Source organism: Protobothrops mucrosquamatus, unplaced genomic scaffold (assembly GCF_001527695.2).
Source record: "Protobothrops mucrosquamatus isolate PMUCROS unplaced genomic scaffold, P.Mucros_1.0 scaffold78, whole genome shotgun sequence".
In the NCBI taxonomy this organism is placed as follows: Eukaryota; Metazoa; Chordata; class Lepidosauria; order Squamata; family Viperidae; genus Protobothrops; species Protobothrops mucrosquamatus.
In genome coordinates this window covers 586246-609587 of record NW_015386455.1, presented here as the reverse complement: position 1 = coordinate 609587, position 23342 = coordinate 586246, and the positions used below count along the sequence as shown (strand labels likewise).

Sequence of the window (23342 nt, the reverse complement as noted above, 5' to 3'; positions counted from 1 at the left end):
GCAAGAGATTTTAAAACAGCTTTGATAAGATCAGTAATTTACTAAGCTTACTAACTAGTACAATTATGAAATAAATCTACTTGTTAATTAACTGAATTTTTCAGTCAGCTATGCTGACAGTTGTTTATTGGCCTTTGGTTAAAGAAATGCAGCTTAACTAATAGTAGGAGTTAGGAGAATCCTAAGGAAAACCTAAACTCACTAGCCTGTTTTGATGATACTAGTTTTTGCCCCTTCCTCTTCCACTAATTGCCCTGAGACAATAAAACAGCCTAACGCATATTGTGCTCGCTAATGTTCTTTCCTGTTCCCATTAAATTTCACCTCCATACGTGATGAAAAAGTCTGCAGTTTTAGCAAGGGGGCATTCCATCTCAGAACCACAGAACGAATGCAGCCATGATGGACAAGCAGTCCTGTTTATGTGCTGCTGAGCACAGAAGGGAATGAAGCCAACTACTGTGTAGGTCGAGATGTTACAGAGTTAAGCATATTGCCCAAGGCCACACAAGAAGTTGGTGGGTAGAACAGGAACCCATAGATTCCTGGCTCCTGGATATAACCATGCTTCTGCCACTCCTAAAAATACAGAGGACTGGAACCTTTTCATCAGAATAAGATCCCTTTTTGAAATGAAGTGTGATTCTCCCCTTCTTTACAAAATAAATAAATATCTGGTGAACATGAGAAGGATTTCTTTGCAAATTAATATGTCGTATGTGTCATCTATTATATATAAATATCTGACTGAAAATAAAATCTTCCTACCAGTTTAAATATAGCTGCCAAAGTTTAGACCAGAAGCCCTTCCTTCCTCCTCCCCCCCCCACCTCCCCTTTTTTTCTGTTCTGGCAATGTTTTTAACCCCCTGAAAATAGAGGTTTATTCTGGAAATGCTGACAGTTTGTTAAGCAGAGCATCACATTTGCAACACTATAATTATGCCTTCTTCCATCCAATCCAAAGAAAACATGAATTTCTTATTCAAACAAATCTTTGCATGGTTTCAGCCCCAGATTTAAATCATTTGGACTAAAAGGACAGCCATCATATATTCTAAACCACCTCTGTAATGGGTAGATGTGCAAAAAGATAAGATAGTTTTAACATTTCTCACCTTTCCCTTCCCCCCCCCCCCACCAAACTGGAGCAACAGCTCTTATTTCCAATGATTAAAAGTCCAGTTAAGCTGTTGTCCATGAGGACGATGTTGATAGGGGTGAATTCAAAAGTGAATTAGCCAATCCCTAAGCAATCTTAGGGACAGAGCATATTTACACCCAACTAGCCTACTTCACTTTTTCACAGTAAATATTTGTTTCATACTTTTCAGTGGAACCCTGCAATGCTTTCAATGGTTTTTGTTTTTATTATACATGCCTATGTCATATTTCTTCCTGTCATCAGATTTTCCATAGCTTCAGAAATGGTCTTCAGAGAAGCTTGACGCATGTCAAACATTTAAGAGCAAAGTACTTATTATCTCAATTCTTATTTCCTGTTTCTATTCTGAAAGTCTGCCTGGCTCATAGCTCTATAAAAGGTGACCTAATATGTGAGCTATATTCTGCAAAGACTTACCAACATATACAACAGCAATGTATGTCAGGACAGTAGGAAGTCATCTGCACTGTACTTTCACCTTTTTCCATCTCTTAGTAGTACTTTAAAGATGAGGGCTGTCCCTCAGATGTGAATCTGAATATAAAAAACAGGAGGAGCACATCAACTATGAATCTGCATTCAAGATGGCCGTAATGGTTATACATCAAAATAATATTTGTTAAAATGTTGAGGAAATGCATTCTTAACCACTGTTTTACAGTTTCTCACTGGTTCCATTCATTTACACATCATTGGCTTCATGACACTTGAAGCATCCTTGTGTGCTATGTGTATGCAAACTGATCATGCAGAAAGCTTAGGGAAGTATATCACAGATACATCACAGATTTCAGGGTTACTTGCCAAAATAGATTTTGCAGTGCCATAGACAGCAGAAATGAAAACAATTCCTTAGATTCATTACAGCATTCTCAACTCCAGCTCTCCACAAAAACACCAATTCTTCTCAAGACGGGTATTAATTTGGGAATGTTTTATCCAAAAAGAGAAGGTAGGCTAACTTAATTTGTAAAATTGTATATTATGGGTGCATATATTTTTAAAAGCAGATAACATTATCTTTAAATGTAGGTATATCAGGAAATTCAATAGTATGCATATTATGATCTGCAGCTTCATAATTCATATTCAGTTTAAATATATACCAATAAAGTTGCCTTTATGATCCCATGGGAGTACAGTGATTAAGACGTTGGGCTGAAAGATCCAGATTTATGTCCCAGTTGATTGTTGGGATAAGCTTAATAGCTTGACTTAATCTCTCTTCGAAAACTTTATGAGGAAAAGATGAAGAAAGGTCCTTATATACATGCATCCAACAGTGCTACAAAGAAGGCAGCCTATTAAATTAAAAAATAGTTTTCTATTCCCCAGGTATATTGAACAGGTATCAGCTAGGACCAGAACCCATAGGGAGTTTTCTGGTCTCCAAGAAATTGGAGTTGTCCTTGCACAACTAGTGAGTTATCTGAGGGATCTTGAGTATCCATCAACACTTCAACCCTTGGAAGTGAGGGGAAAGGCTCCATAATAAACACGGCTGTGTTCATTTTATCTTTGGTCTTATTTCAGCTCATTTTAAAAGCAAAATAAGCAATCAGTTCAGTTTAAAATATAACTACATTTATTTTAAATGGTTTCTGTTATAAAGTGTCACAGAAGAGACATTGTCTCTTTCCTACCATCTTTTACTGTGATGGGTTTTCATTCTTTCAACAACCTCCCCAATTGTCTCATTTCTATATTTATTAATATTGCTATATTTATTGTTTATTAGGCAATATAAAACAAATTACTGTTTATATACATTGCCAGCAGAAAATATGTGCTTCTTCCCTTCTCTCTCTTCTTCTGGTATCAAAATTAAAAGTGTACTTTTGACTTTGTTTAATATTCCTTATTTGGTTATTCTGTATCATTCTGTTTTACTTAATTCATTATTATATTGTATATTTTCCTAGGAATTCAAGCCATACCCTCATTCCCAGCTTATTTAAACTATTATACTGTGCGGGTTTACAATAGTTCAATTCAATATAAAATAGTTTTCTATCATTTCTGTTTAAAAACGTATGGTAGGAGACTTCATTGAGACCCTGTCAAATCTGACAGACTCTCAAAGATGTCTCCTACCATACGTTTCTAAACAGAAATGGTAGAAAACTATTTTATGTTTGTGTCAATTTGTGTCAATTAGGAAATTTAATTTGATAATATTGATGCCACTTCTTAAACATATATCAAAGAATTCTGCTTCTTAAGTGCACATTGTTTTATTCAGATTTATTCACTGCATATTCATTCACATATTTTAGGTAACATTATGACTATGAAAAATATTTGAAAGGGGTTTTTGGAAAGCACACTGCATGTGAATGAAGCTTTCTCCCTGTATTGTTATAAACCTTCCTGAGTTTTGTGTACCAAATAATAAAAATAATAATTAATGGTCACCCACTCCAGAAGGCTCTTGTGATTCAATCATGAAATAAATATGAAAGCAGCTGCATCCTTTGAAAGGCTTGCAACACTTCTATTGAAACCCCCAATAAAGTGAAGCAGTTATCTTTATACATAGGCAGCCTGCAACAGCTTTCAGGGCAGGTTTCCAAAGAATCCAGATATTTTGGGACATTTTGAATATACCTCACTCACAATCACAACCTTTACAAAGCATCCCTTTGCACATCTATAGTAAAATCTTTGGGTTTACAGAACTAGAGGCCCTGGAATCAAAGGGCTTGAAATAGGAATGACTGAACCTTCCCCAGCATATTTTGGGCGGGGGGAAAAATGCCTTTCAGGTACTTGAAAAACTAGGTGAGGTTTTATGAACAGCTACAAATAATCAGACTGCAGACCTTTTTGTGCTAACATTGACAGACCCTGAAGCTCAACCAAATCTCTGTATGGAACAAACTCACACTTGCTGCTTGGAGACATACAGCTTTCACTAGGCCAGCCCAAGGCAGGTTGCTGCCTGAAACACCACAGCAAACCTTCCATTCTCACAAGGAAGGTCTCTGCGCAACATATTTTTGTACACAGAGTAGAAAACTGCATGCATACTTCTGCCCTAACCCTTGTAAGTGGTTGCTAAAAGCCTGTTGATAGACCTCATAATAATGAGACATATATCTGCCTCTCAAATGACAAGTCCATCCTTAAATGCAGAAGCATATTCCAATCTTCTAGCAAAGTATTTTGATTAACAATTCTTTGCTTCTTTTGCTGTAGCATCCATATGCTTGTGCTACTTTCCTTAATCTGGCTTTTTCCCAAACACATGGACTTCAGCTCCCAAAATGACTAGTCTGCATTCTGATAATATGGACATTTCGGTATGTGTTCTTTGGGTTGCAATTTTCCAATTATCTTGTAATTATCTTGAAATTGAGGTACATGTGTTAATTTTTTTTAATGTATTCTTATTTACCTGATTTTGTGTTGTCATTTTCTGACTTTGTCTCAATGGGTCTTTTTAATTTTACTTTTTTACTTTAAATTTCAGAGTCGGTTGAAGTCAGGTGGCATCAAAAATCAAATAAATAAATAATCTAGATAGTGCCCAGGTTGAGGAAGGCTACTGTTGTAGTACATTTTAATATTGTCTTGGGGATATAAAAATTTGTAGTATTTATAATCTAAAATACCTAAGGGTTTGGCTAAAAATTCAGTGTAGAGTTATCCAAAATAAATAAACAAGTAATATGAGATTTGGCAGCAATTCTATGCATAATCACTTGGCTACACTAAACAGTAATGAAATGTTTTCCTTCCATGAGATCACTATATTTTGGCTATTCATTGGCTACAGAAAATCTGACATGATCTGGAAAATGAGGACTGACATACAGATAAATGAATTTCTACAGCAGTCATCATGGGTGTTCTACAAATTATTTACAAAATTCTGTTTAGGATAATGAGGTCACATGGTGCTCAGATCTGTGGGCTCCTTTGGTAAAATAAACGGTACCCTGCCCTCACTGCAACAGATTTTAAATAATTTTATTTTAAAGCTTTTTCAGTTTCCTTGTATTGAATGGAATGCAAGGAAATATATGCTTAAATAAATGTTAGTTGCTAAATTAGAAGGAGCTGATATATGGAATTGTGGCTTATGTCTCCTCTATAGGGGATTTATCAGATTATGTTTCTAGCTAGCATTTTTTTTTCCTACTGCACTTGATGACCAATAGGTTTGTAATACATATAATAATATACTGACTAATACAAGAAATAAAATAAAGGAGATAGATGATGTTGAGCAGTGAAAGTATTTCAGGAATGGAAACTATATAATGTTGACTTTAATTAAAAATAGGTACCAATGTATATTTTTTATCAGCCAAAAACAAACGCAACAATTCCAAAAAAAGAAGATACAGAAGTGCATAATTTCCCTAGAAGTTGCAGAAAATGCTTTCTTAAAATTAGGCACGTAATATTTGGAAAAGTTTAAAGAATGTACAGTTTGTACATGGAAGCGATCACTTTACAATAATGGGGCTATCCATTCAGTGGTCTGACTATTTGATACCGTGGATATTTTTATTCAGAGAAATGTTTTGCTTGTTTTCTTTTATTTATAAATGTACATGTTCAGCATAAAGAAAGGCTCCTCTTGAGCTAGGAGAGGAACTTGCTGACTCAACTGTTATCAAAAGCCAACTGATTACGTTCTCATTTAATCCATTATTTTCATGTAAAGGAAAGTCAGGAATAAACTTGAAACTCAAATTGTTCACCCTGAGGTATCTCTCTCTCTCTCTCTCTCTCTCTCTCTCTCTGGAGTCTTTCAAAACATGCAAGTTTATTGTATAAACTGAAGAAACAAATACGCACAACAAAGCTGACACTGAGCAATTTTTTCCTCATAAATTGATAGTTGTTCACTTGTTTCATTCATAGATAAAAGGGAATATCAAAATAATAAGTGGAAATAAGAATGGGTTGAGTTTACCAAAGTAAAGATAACATAAACGGAACATAACATCATGTGCTTTCCAAGATATTGTCTATATCTGGGCATATTCATTCTCTATGGGGGGCTAGAAAGGCAGTTGAGGATGACAAGCAATGCTAACAATTGCACAGGTGCAAAACAGCCCATAAATCTAACGTCAGTTATTAAGTAGCATTAAAATGCCATTGCCTTGCACTGAATGAGACTACTATCTACCTGTCCTAGCCACTGCTGTGGGTGGCAGCTGGGTGGTCCTGATTAAATCACCATGCCTTCCCAACGAAACCCAATACAAAACGGAGAACCCAGGTAAATAATCTTGGTGTTGTATGCTTTAAGCGGCAACATCTCTCCTCCTCCAATTAGGGACTTAAATCAGGCTTTATTCTTTTATTGTCTTTGACTGGTGAATTAAAGAAAGCAAAGAAATACTTTTTTTTCCATTTTCTTTTGAGGGCTCTTATCAGCTGTGGCATAGTCCTATGATCAGCAGATGTTCCTTTTTATATAAAAAGAAATATTCAAAAAGAAAGAACATTTTCTCAGCTGGGGAACTTCCCTTTGCTTCTCCCCTCCCAGCCTCAGAGTTGTCCAAGGATGCATAATGGGGCTTTCTCTCTCCCTCAGCCTGTCTTAGGGGATGAGGTGTGAGCTGGATCACGCTTGTTGGATCAGGCAGCTCTCCTGATCATCTGCTACAGACTTGAGAGCTGCCCTGCCATGCAAGGCAGGCACCTATGAGCTCCTTGCGGATGATCCTAGTACTGCCTCCTCCCTCTCCACCGTTCCATTGCTTCTAGGCCTCTTGGGCTACTACAGCAATGCAATGCCATCCAGACTTCTGAGAAACTATCACAGGCTATTGCATAGGCATGCAGGAAAGGTTTCTCCAGTTGCTTCCTGCAGGCCAGAAACTCACTGTGAAGGCTTGGGGAGGAGGGACTCTTGTACAATAGATATATTGATGCTGTGGACTTATGTGATCACATGACCTGGGAATACAGTGCTGAGTAACCTACAGCCACATATAGTTCCTCCCTCTTTCATCTATGTCCAGCTGTATCTGGGAAGACCTTCTGTCTGCCAATATCTGCACTATATAGGTAGTCCTCGATTTATGACCACAATTGGGCCCCAAATTTTCATTGCTAAGCAAGACAGTTGTTATGTCAGTTTTGCCTCACTTTACAGTTGTTAAATGAATTACTGCAATTTTTAAGAGGTGTTTTTTTCAAAAGACAACTGGATTGTTTTTTTCCTTGAGGAAGAAGAACAAAACGTTTCTTAACCAACAAACTTCATCAGTTGTGATGGCAGGAGTGAGACGAAGATACTGACAGTTGAGACTGGATGGTGGGGAGATGGAAGGATTGTATTTCTTTGCAGTTATCTGGTTGTTAGAGCTCTCTTGCCCTCAGAGTCACCTGAACTGATCTGCTCTCCAATTCTCCCCAAGCCTTCGCAATGAGATTCTGGCCTGCAGAAAGCACCTGGAGAAACCTTTCCTGCATGCCTGTGGAACAGCATGTGATAGTTTCTTCTTGAAACTGCTACATGGGCTGCATTGTAGACTGGAGATAGGTGGTGTCTTATCCCCCCCCCCTCTGTTGAGAGAGGGCTGCTCAATGTTAACACAAATGGCCTTTGCAATAGTGGTGAATATATGTAGCTTTTCAGAAGAACATTGACATCCCCTAAATTCTGCTGGAGATGTTACCTAGTCCAGTGACGAAACATTCAGAAATCAACCCACAAGCTCGGAGGATGAAACTTCACCCTAACAAATGGCCTCTTTTATCCCTCTTTCAAACTAATGATCCTCTCTATCCAAAATGTGGCCTTGCACAAAAAGCGACCTTTGTCTTTCAAATGCAGATGGACTGCTGAATCTTGTCCTGATGGGCCTGAGCTTTTCTGATTCGGTCTGACTTTTCTGGACTGTGCAATGTACATTAAGGAAGACAGAAGCCTTAACAATGAAGTTTACAGAAAACCCACACAGAGTGATTAATATCTACATTTTGATTCTCATCACCCACTGGAGCACAAAATGGGAGTGATCAGAACCCTACACCACCAGGCTGAAAGTTTGCCTAGCAGTAAAGAGGGAAAACAAAAAGAACTAAAATGCATCAAGGAATCCTTTAGAACTTGTGGTTATCCTAACTGGGGCTTCATCAAATCTAGGAAAAGATCCAGCTGGAGCAACTCCATTACAGACAAAGAAGAGAACAACAAAAGTAGCAATGTTGTCATTCTATATGTTGCAGGAATATCTGAAAAGCTCAGAAGAATTTTCAGTCAACAGAACATACTTTAAACCCAAGAATACACTAAGGCAGAAGCTTGTCCCCCCCAAGGCTAAAACACCCAGACACAAACTGAGCAATGTGATATATGCAATACAATGCAGAGAAAAGCAGTAGAAATAGCGGCATGATAATAGGGACAAACATTGGGGTGTCTGGCCTGGGGAGTTAGTGGAAAGAGTCCATGATATTTACTACCCATCAGATCATAAGTGAAAGTATCCAGGCTCAGAGCTATGAATCAATTCCCAGAAAAATAGTCATACACTATAGCAGCAGTTCCCAACTTTTCTGGTTTGGCGGCCCGGAGGGAGGGGAGAGGGGGTAGTTCCGCTGCCTGCGTGAGGGGACCTTTGCTCGCATGGCCCAGTTCCGAACAGGCTGTGGCCTGGTAATGGGCAGCAGCCCAGTGGTTCAAGACTCTGTATTATAGTATGTAGAGTATAGCAAAACATACCAGCAACAGTGAAATGAAAATGTTTGTGGAAAGAAGCAAAGCTATATGAAAAAAACAGAGGTGTTTGTTTTAACCTACCCACTGCACTGAGCTGTAGTTTGAAAAAGGATTGATTTATATATAGTAATTGATTTGTGTTTAATACATATACCATGTTTCTTCTATGCAAGAGAAAAATATATATACATTATAATATTATCCTTAGAATAGAAAGGGGCATTCTCTTTTTACCTCCAAGAGCTTCTGTGGAGTCTGGCAATGATAATGGAAGTAAATGGACTTGATATTTCTGGCTTTAAAAAACAAATTAGGAGGATTCGGATGTTGCAAAATATAATTGTGTTATATTGCAACTTAAATGGTAATAAATAAATACATAACTAATGAAGCAGCACAGCCCTGAGAGAATCCAAGAGTCACAAATTAGGTCTAGGGTTGCATGCAACCTGTGGACGTGGGCTATCCCCCCACCGACCCTAACAAATACAAAAAGCATTGCAGCTGGATAGAAAGTAGTCTTAGACACCCTGTCAAAAATGATACATTGTCACCGAAGAGCTGTCAGGCCCATATTTACCATTGATGCACTTCTATAAACCATTGTACCTCATGAAACAAGAGGCACAGTGATAACTTTAGCAAGAAGAACTTTGTGACTCAACCATAATGCTTCAATAAACTGTAAACTGTAAAGTCCACAAATTAACTTGTTAATGGAGAAACTCAACAGTCTTCGGTTTCCAAGTCACTGTCATATTCTAACATTTTGAACATGCTAATATATATTCAGTTATGTGAAATAAGTGCAGGAAACATTTCACATTTATAGTTACTCCTTGCTTGCTGACTGCTTGTTCAGTGACTGTTGTAAGTTATGACAGTATTGAAAAAGTAGGTTTATGACTGGTACTTGAACTTGTGGCCATCACAGTATTCCTGCGGCTACATGATTGTGATTTGGGTGCTTGGTAATTGGTGCACATTTATGATGGTCTCAGCATTCTGTGGTCAAGTAATCACCATTTGAGATCTTCACAGCTGTCTTCTGACAAGCAAAGTCAATGGGGAAGCCAGCAGGAAGTCACAAGTCATCATCATCATCATGTAACATTGCACTTAGTGATTGCGGGCTATTTGCTTCACTAAGAAAGCTAGAACTGATGGCGTAGGTCAGGTATGATCCTGTGGTATTTCATTTTATGACTATGTTACTTAGTGACGGAGTTGCCAGTTGCCCAACACATTGTTAAATGAGGACTATGTGTATTCGTTTATTCAATTTATATAACTGCCCATATCAACAAGTGACTTTGAGTGGTGAACGAAATTAAAAATAGAATAAATACAATTACAGTATTACACAAATTAAGATACATACCTATTGAGAACCACTCAGACACCATAATTACTAAAATAACCAAGAAATGGATCCCTGCACATACTTCTGTATGGATTAAATTGCCTTAGACAATTTAAACAAAATATTTCATTCAGGCAAGTTAATACATGCAGTTTGGAATGAACACCATGAATTGCAGATAATATTATTCTGTTCTGACTACTAGACAATAAGTCCCATTAAACAAAATATTTCATTCCCTGCTAGTGAGTGTTTAGGATCTCTGTTCCCCATTTCTTGACTTCAGATGAAGTGAGTGTGCAAAGAGCCCCCATGATATTTGACTGGGACTCAATCTGTAAACTTAGCAAATCTTTTCAGTACATTTTGCCTTTTCAAGCAAGTACAGAAAGTCCTTACTTACCAAGGCAATCGGGACCAGCTAAGCAGGGCAGTTGTAAAGTGAAACATTACTTGAGTACAGCCGACTTACGATGTCAGTTCCACTGTAGTAGTTAAGCAAATCACCCACCGTCATGATTGCAACTTGTGACTTTTGCTTCTTAGAAGCTGGCTGTGAAGGTGGCAAATGTGCACCAGTTGCCAGGCACCTGAATTGCAAACATGACCAGAGGGATGCCACAACCATTGTAAGTTGGAGGAGTGGTTGTAAACCTACTTTTTCAGCGCTGTCATAAGTTTGAATGGTCACTAAACAGGGCAGTCATTTACCAAGTACTACCTGAAAGATATGGAAGGGAGTACTATCTGGAAGTACTGCAAAAATGAAGCAGTGGAGGCAGAAATTAGCAACCACATATAATTAGCACTGAAAAAGAGAAAGAAATAAGAGAATTACAATCCAGGTAGACGCTGCTGTCTTCCCCTCCAAAAACCTCAGGTAAATAATAAAGTTTTGTCTTAATAAAGTTTTGTTTATTTCTTTGAAAATGTGCTGCAAATCTGGTCAGAACAGAATGAGCATGTCATTTTCCTTCTTTTTTTCCCTTTTGGGACAATTGAATAGAATCTTGTTAGCAGTAGCAAATATTCACCAGCCTGACTTGCTGACTACAAAGATAAATCAGTCCCCTCTCTCCTGTACATACTATAAGTGAGTTACAGGAAAGAACGTTCTATTTATGTGCCATGGAACAGAGAGCAAAAATGTAAAATCAAGTGAATTGTATGTATATACAAGCAATAATAATCTTCAACATGTGTTTAATATTGACCAGATGGGATCCTTGACAAACTATACATTGCTTAGGTATATTTCGAACATGTGAATTAGTGTGGGAAGCAATATTCAGTTTGGAAGTAGAAAAACGATTCTACCTTATGTGAATTTCCCTCAAGTAAAGAAAATGAAGAGAGACACTTTGTTTGAGCTGGCAAACTTACTGGTGATGCATCTTCCAAAAATATTCTGAAAAGTCCTTGCCTCCCTTTTTCACCTCTAGGAAATTTCCTTTGGAATTGAAAATCCTTTCTTCTCTGTGCACAGCATTCCAATATCTTGATGCTGTGGAGAGCAGCCCAGAGAAAGCCACGGCCTCTGGCAATTCAATGCTTCCTTTTTCCTCATGTATCCTATTCCATCAGTCAGGGTTTTTGTAAATGATGGGATTAACTGACTTCCTATGCTCCTGTTCTTACTTTGATTCCTTTTGCTTATCTTCAGTGAAAACAAGAGCACTTGAGGGAGTGAAAAGGAGAGAAAGCAAGAGGCAGAAAGGAGCACATGAACGAATGAACAAGCAAACAAGATAACCAACAAAAAATAATCTTTTTCTCTCTTTATAATCATGAATGCATGGAAAACCTTAAGCTTCAGTGGTATTTTGACACTGGGCACAACACAACACACCCCCTTAATCCTTTTGAGGTTCATCTTTCAGACCTCAGCTCTGTTCTGCTGCCAACTTGTTGGAAGTGTTAGTGACTGGAGAACTGTGGCCTGCTCTCTTCAAAACTTTACACTTCATTTTTCCAAATGGCAGCAAATATTTCATCATGCTGGTTTGCTGGCTGCTATTATAAATCACACTTAGAGCGCCACCCCCCGCCTCACAAATATCCAGTCCTAGCAGGGCATTATGCTTTTCCTTTCCATTTGGATCCAGTGGTAAATGAGGGCGCTTTCCCCCCTTCAAACTGTAAAGTGAGAGTTTAAGAATTGGCAACTTTCAGAATGCAACTGGACAGCAGACATTTGAAGAAGTTGTAACTATAAAAAATGAGTTTTGTCATGGTTGTTTTACAATGGAATGGGAAGCAGTATTAATTTCCATTAAAAATAAATCATTTTGAGAACTAGCATTGTGTTGATCTCATATACTCAACCAGAAGAAAAAGGGATCCTTCATATTACAGTAAATCAGATTGGTCCAATAAAAAAGCATGGTGCTGCTCTCTTATCGTAGAAGCAGTGATGTACTCATTTTATCCAATGCAAGAAAGTAGTTTAGAAATTCTTGATTTTAATCTGGTCCATCTATGGCAAACAGTATTATTTTTAGCCTCCTGAAAATTATGCTTTGACAGATCTCTGTCACTAAATCAGTTCTGTTCTCCTTATACAAATTTTGGACAGGTAGGAAATGTAAGAAAAACTGTTTGGCACATCTTTGGGCCACTATGAAGCAATTTGCATCATCTATCATTTTTCTTTCATAGGCAACAACTACAGTAATAAAAGCTGTTTAGACAGCAAAGCACTGCTAGCTCTAATTAACAAATTCAGATGCATTGTAAATAATTAAACTGTTTATATAGACCAGAAAAGGTTTATACTGGCCCATGCTGTTTAATTCTTGATTCTTTACGGACATAACTGTCTGCCATAATATCACAGTAGCTTAACTTTGAATGGCCAGTGAGCAGTTTTATTGCTGTGTTAGTCCCACTTGTTGAAATGCCTTTTTGGGTATAAAGAAATGTGGAAAGAAAGTCATTCCATTCTGGATATTCTAGAGTGGGGGTGGGGAGCCCAGCTGCGGGGCAATCTTCCCCCCTTTCTGAATTTCAGTGACTTTCCAGCCTAAAGATCCTGCTTTCCAGTGACAGACCAGCTAGGAAGATTCTGCATAGCTCAAATGTGATTCAAGATTAAAGTGCTGATCTACCATACCCTGAAGAGCTGACAGGTGATTCCCCCCCCCCAAAACTATGGGTATTGAGGCTTTATTCAGAGACATGATGGATATGGTCAGAAGCTTCTTATGACCAATTTGGGACATTATTTGCATGTTAGTCAAGTTCACTTTCACTTGGGTTCTCAAGTTGGGACAGATCACATTGATGCAGCGTTGGCATACTCTTGTTCAGTCATATTGCTATCTATACAGATATCAAAGAAGTGGGCAGAAAGTTTGGAGAAATAAAGGCTACCAGCTCTGTTCTTGATTTGATCAGTAACCTGCACTAGGACTTGACTAGGGAAATTCATTTGGGATCAGGCCCTCAACATACTATACTTCAGTGAGTTCGGGTTCTTCTTGCAAGCCATACCAAGAAGGTAGAGTCAAGGACTTCAGGTTACTCACGACATTGTATCTTCTCCCTGATGCTATTTAATATAGGCATGGAACTGCTGGGAGAGTTCATTCAATGGGATCAGGAGTTATATGCCAACAATATGCCAACAACCATATCTCCTTTTTTATACCTATTTGTAAGACAGGAATTTATACCTTTGAGCATTACATTTGATTCAATAATAATTAGCTATATGAAAATGAACCCCTGGAACTAAAACTAGGCCAGCTGAAGGTGCTGCTGGCTTGGAAAATGTCAGGGCTGAGAACTAAGATACAATTTTTTTTTCTGAATCCAGTCAAATTCCTTGACCTTCCTTGCTCCTGGACTGTTTCTGGATTGCCAGAGAAGGGTTTAATAGACTTAACTGATCTGATCAGGTAATAGTTATACATGATTGCATCATAGTTCTGTTTCATTGCCATTGATATTTGGAGACCCTTGAAATAGTTTTGCAATCTGATTTTTTTAGTACAGAAATATGATATATCATATGGAATTATATCATTTAATGTAGTGCAAGGTTTGAGGTCCTTGTATATTTCTTGTGTTCCTCCCCCTCTCTCTGTCTTTCTCTCTGTGTGTGTCTGTACAGATACATTCATATAGACCAACATGTACAATTTAAATGCAGGGCTTCTGGTCTTTGACTGTAAATAAAGTAAATCATGTTATTGCAACATGATCCATGGGTGCCTATTCTTGAATCATGGTACCAAGATCATATCATGCCCATGCTGGAAGATCTACACTGCTGCTAGTTATTTTCTGGGTTCAGTTCAAAGTACTGGCTTTAATCTTTACAGCTTGAAATGGTTTTGGATCTGACTTTCTGAGGCATTGCCTATCTTGTTATGAATCTGCCTGGACTTTAAGATCTGAAGAAGAAGCCCCTTTGAAGATGCTCCCCCTACAGAGGGCTGCTGTCAATGTCACTCTCAAATTGTGGAACTCTCTCTCTTTAAAACTGGAATTGATTTTCTCTTTTTGATTTCAGAAAAGGTGTAGAGCAGGGGTGTCAAACTCAATTTCATTGAGGGCCGCATCAGCATTGCGGTTGCCCTTGGGAGGCCGGGTGGGTGTGGCCAGGGTGGGTGTGGCCTACTGGGTGGGCATGGAGTGGGTGTGGCCTACTGGGTGGGCATGGCCAGCTCTACATAGTTTGCGTCAAGGGTGCCTGTGGGGGCCTGGGCAGGAGTGGGACAGATCTGAGGGGCTCTGGCAGAAGGGGATGGGACCAGGGCAAGTGCCAAGGCATGGTCCACTGGAGGAGTCTCACTGTTCCTCTCAGGCCATGCGGGGGGGGGGGCTGGATGGTGGTGCGGGCTGCCCGGAGCCCTGGGCAGCAGAGGTCAAATGCGCAGACTGGCCCTTGAGCACCCGCGGCACCAAGCCCAGCCCCACTTCCCCAAGGGGGCACCCAGCTGCACTTACCTCCTCCTCAAGGCTGCTCTGCTGTGCTTGCTCTCCTTAGCCAGGTTGCTCGTGATGGATACGAGAGCAAAGTCAGAGGGAGGCCCATTCCCTCTCCATGGGAGTAGACCCGGCTTTGTATCCAAAGCTTCCTTAGCAATAGGATGGGAGACCCCCAGGATAGGCCAGGAGGAGGGGGCAAGGGGATGGTGAAAGGGCAGCAGGGCAGGACTAAGGCAGGAGTTCCCTCAGACCCTCCATCTCCTTCTTTCCTTCTTTCCTTCCTAAGTACAGAGTGGTGGGAAAATATTTGAGATGAGGGAGGGAAAAAAACAGGCAAGAAACGCAGCTGGGGAAGTGTCACCCTTCGTGAGGAATGAAGAAATGCACCATCACCTGGAAGTAGCCAGAAAATGGCCCTCACCTACTTCACATATCTGGCTTTCTGGGCTCTGGGAGAGGGGATGCCATGAGCAGCGTGAGAGTCAACATTACCTGCGCAATGCCGCCCAGCCCCCAGCCTGCCTGGTCTCGGCAGGCAGCGGGGTGCTCTCCTCACAGCGCCAAGAGGCTGAACCGGGCAGTGCAAATCCAAAAGCAAGCGTGATGCCACCCAGCCACCAGCCTGCCTGGTTTCGGCAGGCAGCGGGGCGCTCTCCTCACAACGCTGAGAGGTTGAGTTGGGCGAAGCTTGTCAGCTTTGCACCTTGCTGCCTGCTGAAACTGGGCAGACTGGGAGCTGGGTGGCCTCATGCTTCTTTTTGGATTCACGCCGTCCAGCTCAGCCTCTCAGCACTGTGAGGAGAGCACCCCACTGCCTGCTGAAACTGGGCAGGCTGGGGGCTGGGTGGCATCGCGCTTCTTTTTGGATTCGCGCTGCCCGGCTCAGCCTCTCGGCACTGTGAGGAGAGCGCCCCGCTGCCTGCCAAAACCCCTTCCCCGGAGCCCATCAAGCCGGATAGGTGAAGTAGGCAAGGGCCATTTGCTGGCCACTTCCAGGTGATGGTGCATTTCTTTATTCCTCACAAAGGGTGACACCTCCCCAGCATGCACCCAGGGGCTGGTTCCTTGCTGTTTCCAGACGGCCTTGTGGAGCTAAGACTGAATGCGTTTCAGCATAGATAGCCACCACAAAATTGTACATTGGCTCCCGGCCGGCCTGGGCCAGGGGCAAGGTAGAGGGTCCGTTCCCTCACTGTTTCCAGGATGGCTTCATGGGCCACATGAAACCACTTCGTGGGCCGCATCCGGTGCCTGGGCCTTGTGTTTGACATGTGTGGTATAGAGTTATATCTTGTAATTTAGCCTTTGAAAGTGTTTTGATTAATTTGTAATATTAATGCATTTTATGCTGTAATTATTATATTGTTTTATTACTGTGGTGTACCTTAAGGGTTCGTTCAAGACATCACTTTAAATAATAGCACAAATAAAACTGTACTGAAGACATGGGAGGAATAGTGAATTCTGGAGATTTTCAAAAAGGTAAACATAATCCAAATTTGCATTCTAGCTCATGTTTAAATGCTGGAAGCTTCCCAAAATATGCACACATGTTGGCCATATTACCCACTGAAAAAATCACTTTCCCATCCATGCTGTTCAAATCTCATTGGAAATTCATGCACCAGCATGTTCTTACAGAAAGGCAATTGTGTGAGCATGATACGTTTGAGATAAAATAAAGATACTGTCCTGACGTAGGATATTGCCACCCAGCCAGGTAAGACTTTTGCAGATTAATGATAGGATAAACCCAGAGGCAACATCTAAAAGTCAGTATACGTATGTAAGAATTTAAGAAAAGACAGTATCATAGAAAATGGCAAAGAAAAAAGAAATTTCAGCACCATAAATTTGAAAGGAAATCAGTGTACATAGATCTGGTTCTTAATTTTTGATGTCCAGAATGCAAATAATTTTTCTCCTCGGTAGGGCTGCCAGTCAGTCATAAATTCAGTAAGCCTGCTGAATCTCCTATTGGTGCAAAGTCCAAAACAACTCAGTAAACTTAGTATGTCTCTCTTTTGCTATTGCTTGCAGCTCACATACTGTTTTTGCTCTACTCTACAGCCTTCTAACTCTATTTTGCCTTTTATGCCTCACAATCTTTACCCAGAATCTTCTGTTCTCAATACTACAAGATCTGGGTATTATCCATCCGCACAGACTTTAACTGTCAATCTTACAGCACGAGCATTTGATTCAATCTTTCCTTCTGTAAGTGAATAATGGAGGTTATTTGTTTTTGCTTATTATTCACTAACATAAGTGTTTACATTTTTTTTATTTATAAAAGGTTCCAGGATCAGTAAGACCATCAGCAAGTAAAAAGAGACAGAGAACAGATGTTGAAAATTCAAAATCAATGAACTGTACTTGAACATAAATCACCAAAATGGTGATTTATGTTCTAATTCTATCCTCATTTCCTACAGAATTCAGGGAAACAGCTTATAGTAATATATGGCTAGAACTTTGTTCTACAGTATTTTTTTACAAACATTTGAATTATAAAGAATGTTAATTTATCAATTCTGCAATGCAAGCATTTAGTGGTTAGAATGCAGTATTGCAGGCTAACTGCCCACTGCCAGGAGTTTGATCCTGACCAGTTCAAGATTGACTCAGCCTTCCATTCTTTCAAAGTCGGTAAAATGAGGACACAGATTGTTGGGGGCAATATGATGACTCTGTAACCCACTTAGAGAGTGCTGTAAAGCACTATGACAGTGTATATATGATAGTGTATCTAAGTGCTATTGCTCTTCATTCTACAGATGTAATTGTATCTTCAGCACCTTCCTTATTCTCTTAGTGTCATGATTATGGAAGGCATAGTGTAGTAAACTGATGTACCTCTTAGGATAGCTGTAATACAGCCAAGAATGTGGTAGTTGAAGATAATAATCAGGGAACATGTAAGGAAGAGAGAGTCAGTTTTATGTTGTAATTAAGGCATCAGGCTGGAAACTTTGAGTGTGAATTCTAGTCCTGCCTTAGGCATGAAGCCAGCTGGGTGATCTTGTGCCAGTCATCTTATCTCAATCCTAGGAAGGCAACAAAGGTAAACAACTTCCAAAATCTTGCCAAGAAAACTGCAGGGACTTGTCCAGACATCAGGAGTCAATACTGACTCAAAGGGACAAATAAAAATGTAGTGTTTAATTATCACAATTGTGATCACAACTCAGTCAATATGTGACACGGTCTCTAAGTGAAAAATCATGTGACCACAGCTATGCTTATAATTTTATTTTAGCTTTCCTTTTCCCCACTTCTCCGCCTTTGGAATGCTCATCCTAGCAGTGGAATAATTAGCAAGAAAGGAATTAATGTTCATATTGCAGAAGAAGGGATTATAAGAGAATATGCAGACACACAGTGGGGAAATACACATTGAGAAGAATGCACTAAAGTTGGCTGTTTTCCTAGCCTGTTACTAGCACTGAGTTTAGAGCTGCTTGGGAGACAAACAAAAATGCAAGATGTGAAAATGATTAAAAGTCTTATCAATTACAGGCAGCAGCTGAAAATGTACCAGTTAAGACCACAGAGAAAGCTTGTTAACCTGCTTTAGCACTGTACTGTGGGGAAAAGCAGCTTGAAAATATCTTTTCTCAATGAGGGGGGAAAATAATTATGCACAAGACAACATATACTGACTGTGTGGTGAAGATATGACATGTCAACATTTACAAACTGTGAAGTTAGTAAACCTGGCCATTGGTCACGAAGTTACTTTTTCATCATCATAACTTCAAATGTTTGCTGTCTGAAGCAGTTTCTAAGCAAGGTCTACCTCTATGATAACCTCCCTTAGCCTAGTATCTTCTATTATTGGAGCTTTCTTTCAACATACCTATAGGGAACTAAGCTGAAGAAAATTGGTATAAGGAATCATGTATGGGAAGAATTTAAAACATTTGAAACATGTTGTATAATGTATACATGTTAAGTGTTTGTTCATATCCCTTCCTTTTCATTTTAACTGTATGTTAGATTTGTCTCTATTCCCCACATTAAAACTGGCACTACTTTCAATAAATCTATCTCTGCAGCTGAAGAGCTTTTTAAATGCATAATTTATGATGCATTGCTTTGTACATATTCTTCTTCCTGTGTCTCAGTCATGCAGGTATCATCACTCAATAGCCATGCTGTGACTATAATGCTTCTCATATGGATTAAACTGGATCTTACTGATGGCAAGTGCTGTTTAATATGCTTTCATGTCAAGAAGGAAATCTGAAAAAGAAGTGTTATGGTGTGCATTGAATGAAGCCTTTGTACAGCTTAATGCCTACATTTGTATGAAGAAAGAACAACATTTTTATCTTGTACACACTGGTGTACATATTATATAATGCTTTAAAGGATCTAAAGCAGGGCCAGGGATAGAAAACACTGAAGAGTGTTTTTTATCCATGACTTAAATGGCAAATTGTCTGGATCTTAGAAGGGTGTGCCATTCCTTTGCAAAAGAATAATTCCATGGCATAAGAATTTTAAGTTCATCTAAAAATATAGACCGATATCGTTACTAAATGTGGATTATAATTTTTTTACTTCCAATAATGGCAGAGAGACTGAAAAGATTCCTAACTGAATTTATACATTCAGACCAAAATGGTTTTTTGCCAAAGAGACAAATTAAAAATAATTTAAGAGTGATAATGGATGTACTGAAATATTATGAATTACATCCAGGGAAACAACTGGCACTAATCTTTCTAGAAGTTCAAAGGGCATTTGATAATGTTTCCTGGCAATTTATGATTCAGCAATTAAAAATAATGGATTTTGGACCGAACTTTATAAACATGATAAAAACAACATATAATAAAGAAACAGCAAAAGTGATTGTGAATGGAGACTATGCTGAGAACTTTGAGATAAGAAAAGGCACAAGGCAAGGATGTCCATTATCTCCATTATTATTTATTTTCACTTTGGAAGTTCTAAATAGAAATATTAGACAAAATATAGAAATTAAAGGACTAGAAATAAAAGGTGAAACATATAAATTACAAGGATTTGCTGATGATTTGGTATTTATTTTAGAAGAACCTTTGGAGATGATTCCTAAACTATTGGGAAAGATAGAACAATACAGAGAAATGGCAGGACTGAAAATAAATAGAGAAAAAAGCCAAAATAATAGTTAAAAACCTTACAGATAAGCAAAAAAAAAATGTCAGAAAAAACAGAATTGCAAATAGTTAAAAAGGTCAAATATCTGGGAATATATTTAACAGCAAGATGTTCAATGATAAAAGAAGTTAATTTTACGAAACTATTGAATCAAATAAGACTGGATTTGGAAAAATGGATAAACTTGCAATTGTCAATATTAGGAAGAATTGCTACAGCGAAAATGAACATACTACCGCAAATCTTATTCTTATTCCAAACAATACCTATAAAACTTGAGAAAAAATTCTTTGAAGACTTAAATTTATTAATCTTGAAATTTATTTGGCAAGGAAAGAAAGCTAGAATTAAGATGAAAATGTTACAAAATGCCAAGGAAAATGGAGGTCTTGGTTTACCAGAGTGGGTTTTATATTATCAAGCATCTGCATTAACATGGGTAAAAGAATGGATAACTCTTAGAAATAAAAGGTTGTTATATCTGGAGAGGCATGATTTACAAATGGGGTGGCACTTTTTTACGGTACGGGAAAAATAAAGTTCATAAATATTTCCAAAATCACTATATAAGAAATGCATTATATATTTTTGTATAGATTTTATTAGTTTTTATGGGGTTAGGAATAAGGTTGGGTCGGGGTTAGGGTTGGGATTTAGGTTAGGGTTAGGATTAAGGTTAGGGTTGGGGTTGGGGTTTTCCCAAATAACATTCTCAATATTTAGCAAACAGCATAATGTCTGGGTTCACGTATTTAACAAACAATAATAGATAATAGTTAATTATCATAAACAATATGTTAATTAATCACTCAATAGCCTTCTTCTTGCTTATATTCAAAATTACATATCACATTCCTTTGTCTCTAATTCGTCTTTCTAGCCATTGATAGAAATTATCCCATGTTCTAAAGTACACTGAGTCTTCTTTCTCTTTTATCGTTAAAGTCAATCTATCCATTTCTGCACACTCTAGAATTTTCTTAATTAGTACTTCTTCAGCTGGTAAATGTTCATTTTTCCAATGTTGGGCAAATACAATTCTTGCTGCTGTTAGTATGTGTAGTATTAAATATCTGCAATATTTCTCATAATTAGATCCTATTATTCCTAACAAAAATAATTCTGGTTTAAAGTCTTTGTTTTTTAGTCATTTTCTCCAACCATAAATGTATTTTAACCCAAAATCATTTTGCTTTAGGGCATGTCCATCAGATATGATAATAAGTACCTGGTCTTTGTTTGCATCTCCAACAGTTATTTGAAGTATTTTTAAACATTTTTGCTAATCTCACTGGTGTCATATGCCATCTGTAGAACATTTTATATAAGTTTTCTTTATATGCCACTGCTTTAGTTAATTTAATATTTCTTTCCCATAACTTTTGCCAATCTTCTAATTCTATATTATATCCAAAGTTCTTTGCCCATGTTATCATTGTTTCTTTTACTTGTTCTTCCTCCATCTTTAAGTTTAACAGAAATCTACAGAGTTTCTTAATCAACTTTTCATCTGTTTTTAGCAGTATCTGATCAAATTCTGTCAGTTCTTTATAAAATCCCATAATAATAATAATAATAATAATAATAATAATAATAATAATAATAATAATAATAATAATAATAATAATAATAATAATAATAATAATAATATAAAAAGTTGGAAGGGACCTTGGAGGTCATCGAGTCCAACCCCCTGCTCAGGCAGGAAACCCTACACCATTTTGGACAAATGGCTGTCCAGTCTCTTCTTAAAAACTTCCAGTGTTGGAGCATTCACCGCTTCTGGAGGCAGGTTGTTCCATTGGTTAATTGTTCTAACTGTCAGGAAGTTTCTCCTTAATTCTAGGTTGCTTCTCTCCTTCATTAGTGTCCATCCGTTGCTTCTTGTCCTGCCTTCAGGCGCTTTGGAGAATAGCTTGACTCCCTCTTCTTTGTGGCAGCCCTTGAGATATTGGAACACTGCTATCATGTCCCCCCTTGTCCTTCTCTTCGTTAAACTAGACATACCCAATTCCAGCAACTGTTCCTTATATGTTTTAGCCTCCAGTCCCCTAATCATCTTTGCTGCTCTTCTCAGTACTCTTTCTAGAGTCTCAACATCTTTTTTACACTGTGTTGGCTTTTTTGGCCACTGCAGCACACTGCTGGCTCATATTTAAGTGATTGTCCACTAGGACTCTGAGATCCCTCTCACAGTTACTACTGTTGAGAAAGGTACCCCCTATACTATACCTGTATATTTGGTTTTTCTTGCCTAAATGTAGAACCTTACTTTTTTCACCATTGAATTTCATTTTGTTAGATAGCGCCCAGTGTTCAAATCTGTCCAGGTCCTCCTGTATCTTAAGTCTGTCTTCTGGAGTGTTGGCTATTCCTGCCAGCTTGGTGTCATCTGCAAATTTGATGAGTTCCCCATCTATCCCCTCGTCCAAATCATTGATGAAGATGTTGAAGAGCACTGGGCCTAGAACAGAACCCTGGGGCATCCCACTACACACTTCCCTCCATGTAGATGCGGTTCCATTGACGACCACATGCTGAGTACGGCCGGTCAGCCAGCTACGAATCCATCTGGTGGTGATGCTGTCTAACCCACATTTTTCTATCTTATCGAGTAGTAGGTTGTGATCTACTTTATCAAATGCCTTACTGAAGTCCAAGTAAATTATATCCACAGCATTCCTCTGATCCATTAATTTTGTCACTTGGTCAAAGAATGCAATAAGGTTTGTTTGGCATGATCTGTTTTTGACAAACCCATGTTGGCTTTTAGTAGTGATTTTCTTTGCCTCTAGGTGTTCGCTGATTCGTTGTTTGATTATCTTTTCCAGAATCTCCCCAGGTATTGAGGTCAGGCTGATAGGTCTGTAATTTCCTGGATCCATTTTTTTTCCTTTTTTGAAGATGGGAACTACATCAGCTCTTTTCCAGTCCTCTGGTAGTTCCCCAGTGCTCCAAGATCTTTGAAAAATATAGTTCAGTGGTTCTGAGATCACATCTGCCAGTTCCTTGAGAACCTTGGGGTGTAATCCATCT

At 38.6% G+C, this 23342-nt stretch overlaps 1 protein-coding gene across 1 annotated transcript in view; it reads right to left on the bottom strand.

The window, feature by feature from the left end:
* Window positions 1-23342, bottom strand: part of RUNX2 (RUNX family transcription factor 2) — a 173665-nt gene that overhangs the window by 32617 nt on the left and 117706 nt on the right. Inside the window, exon 6 of the mRNA XM_015812303.2 lies at window positions 1582-1698. The gene's annotated coding sequence lies outside the window, so the exon portion shown is untranslated. The remainder of the gene's footprint in view (window positions 1-1581; window positions 1699-23342) is intronic.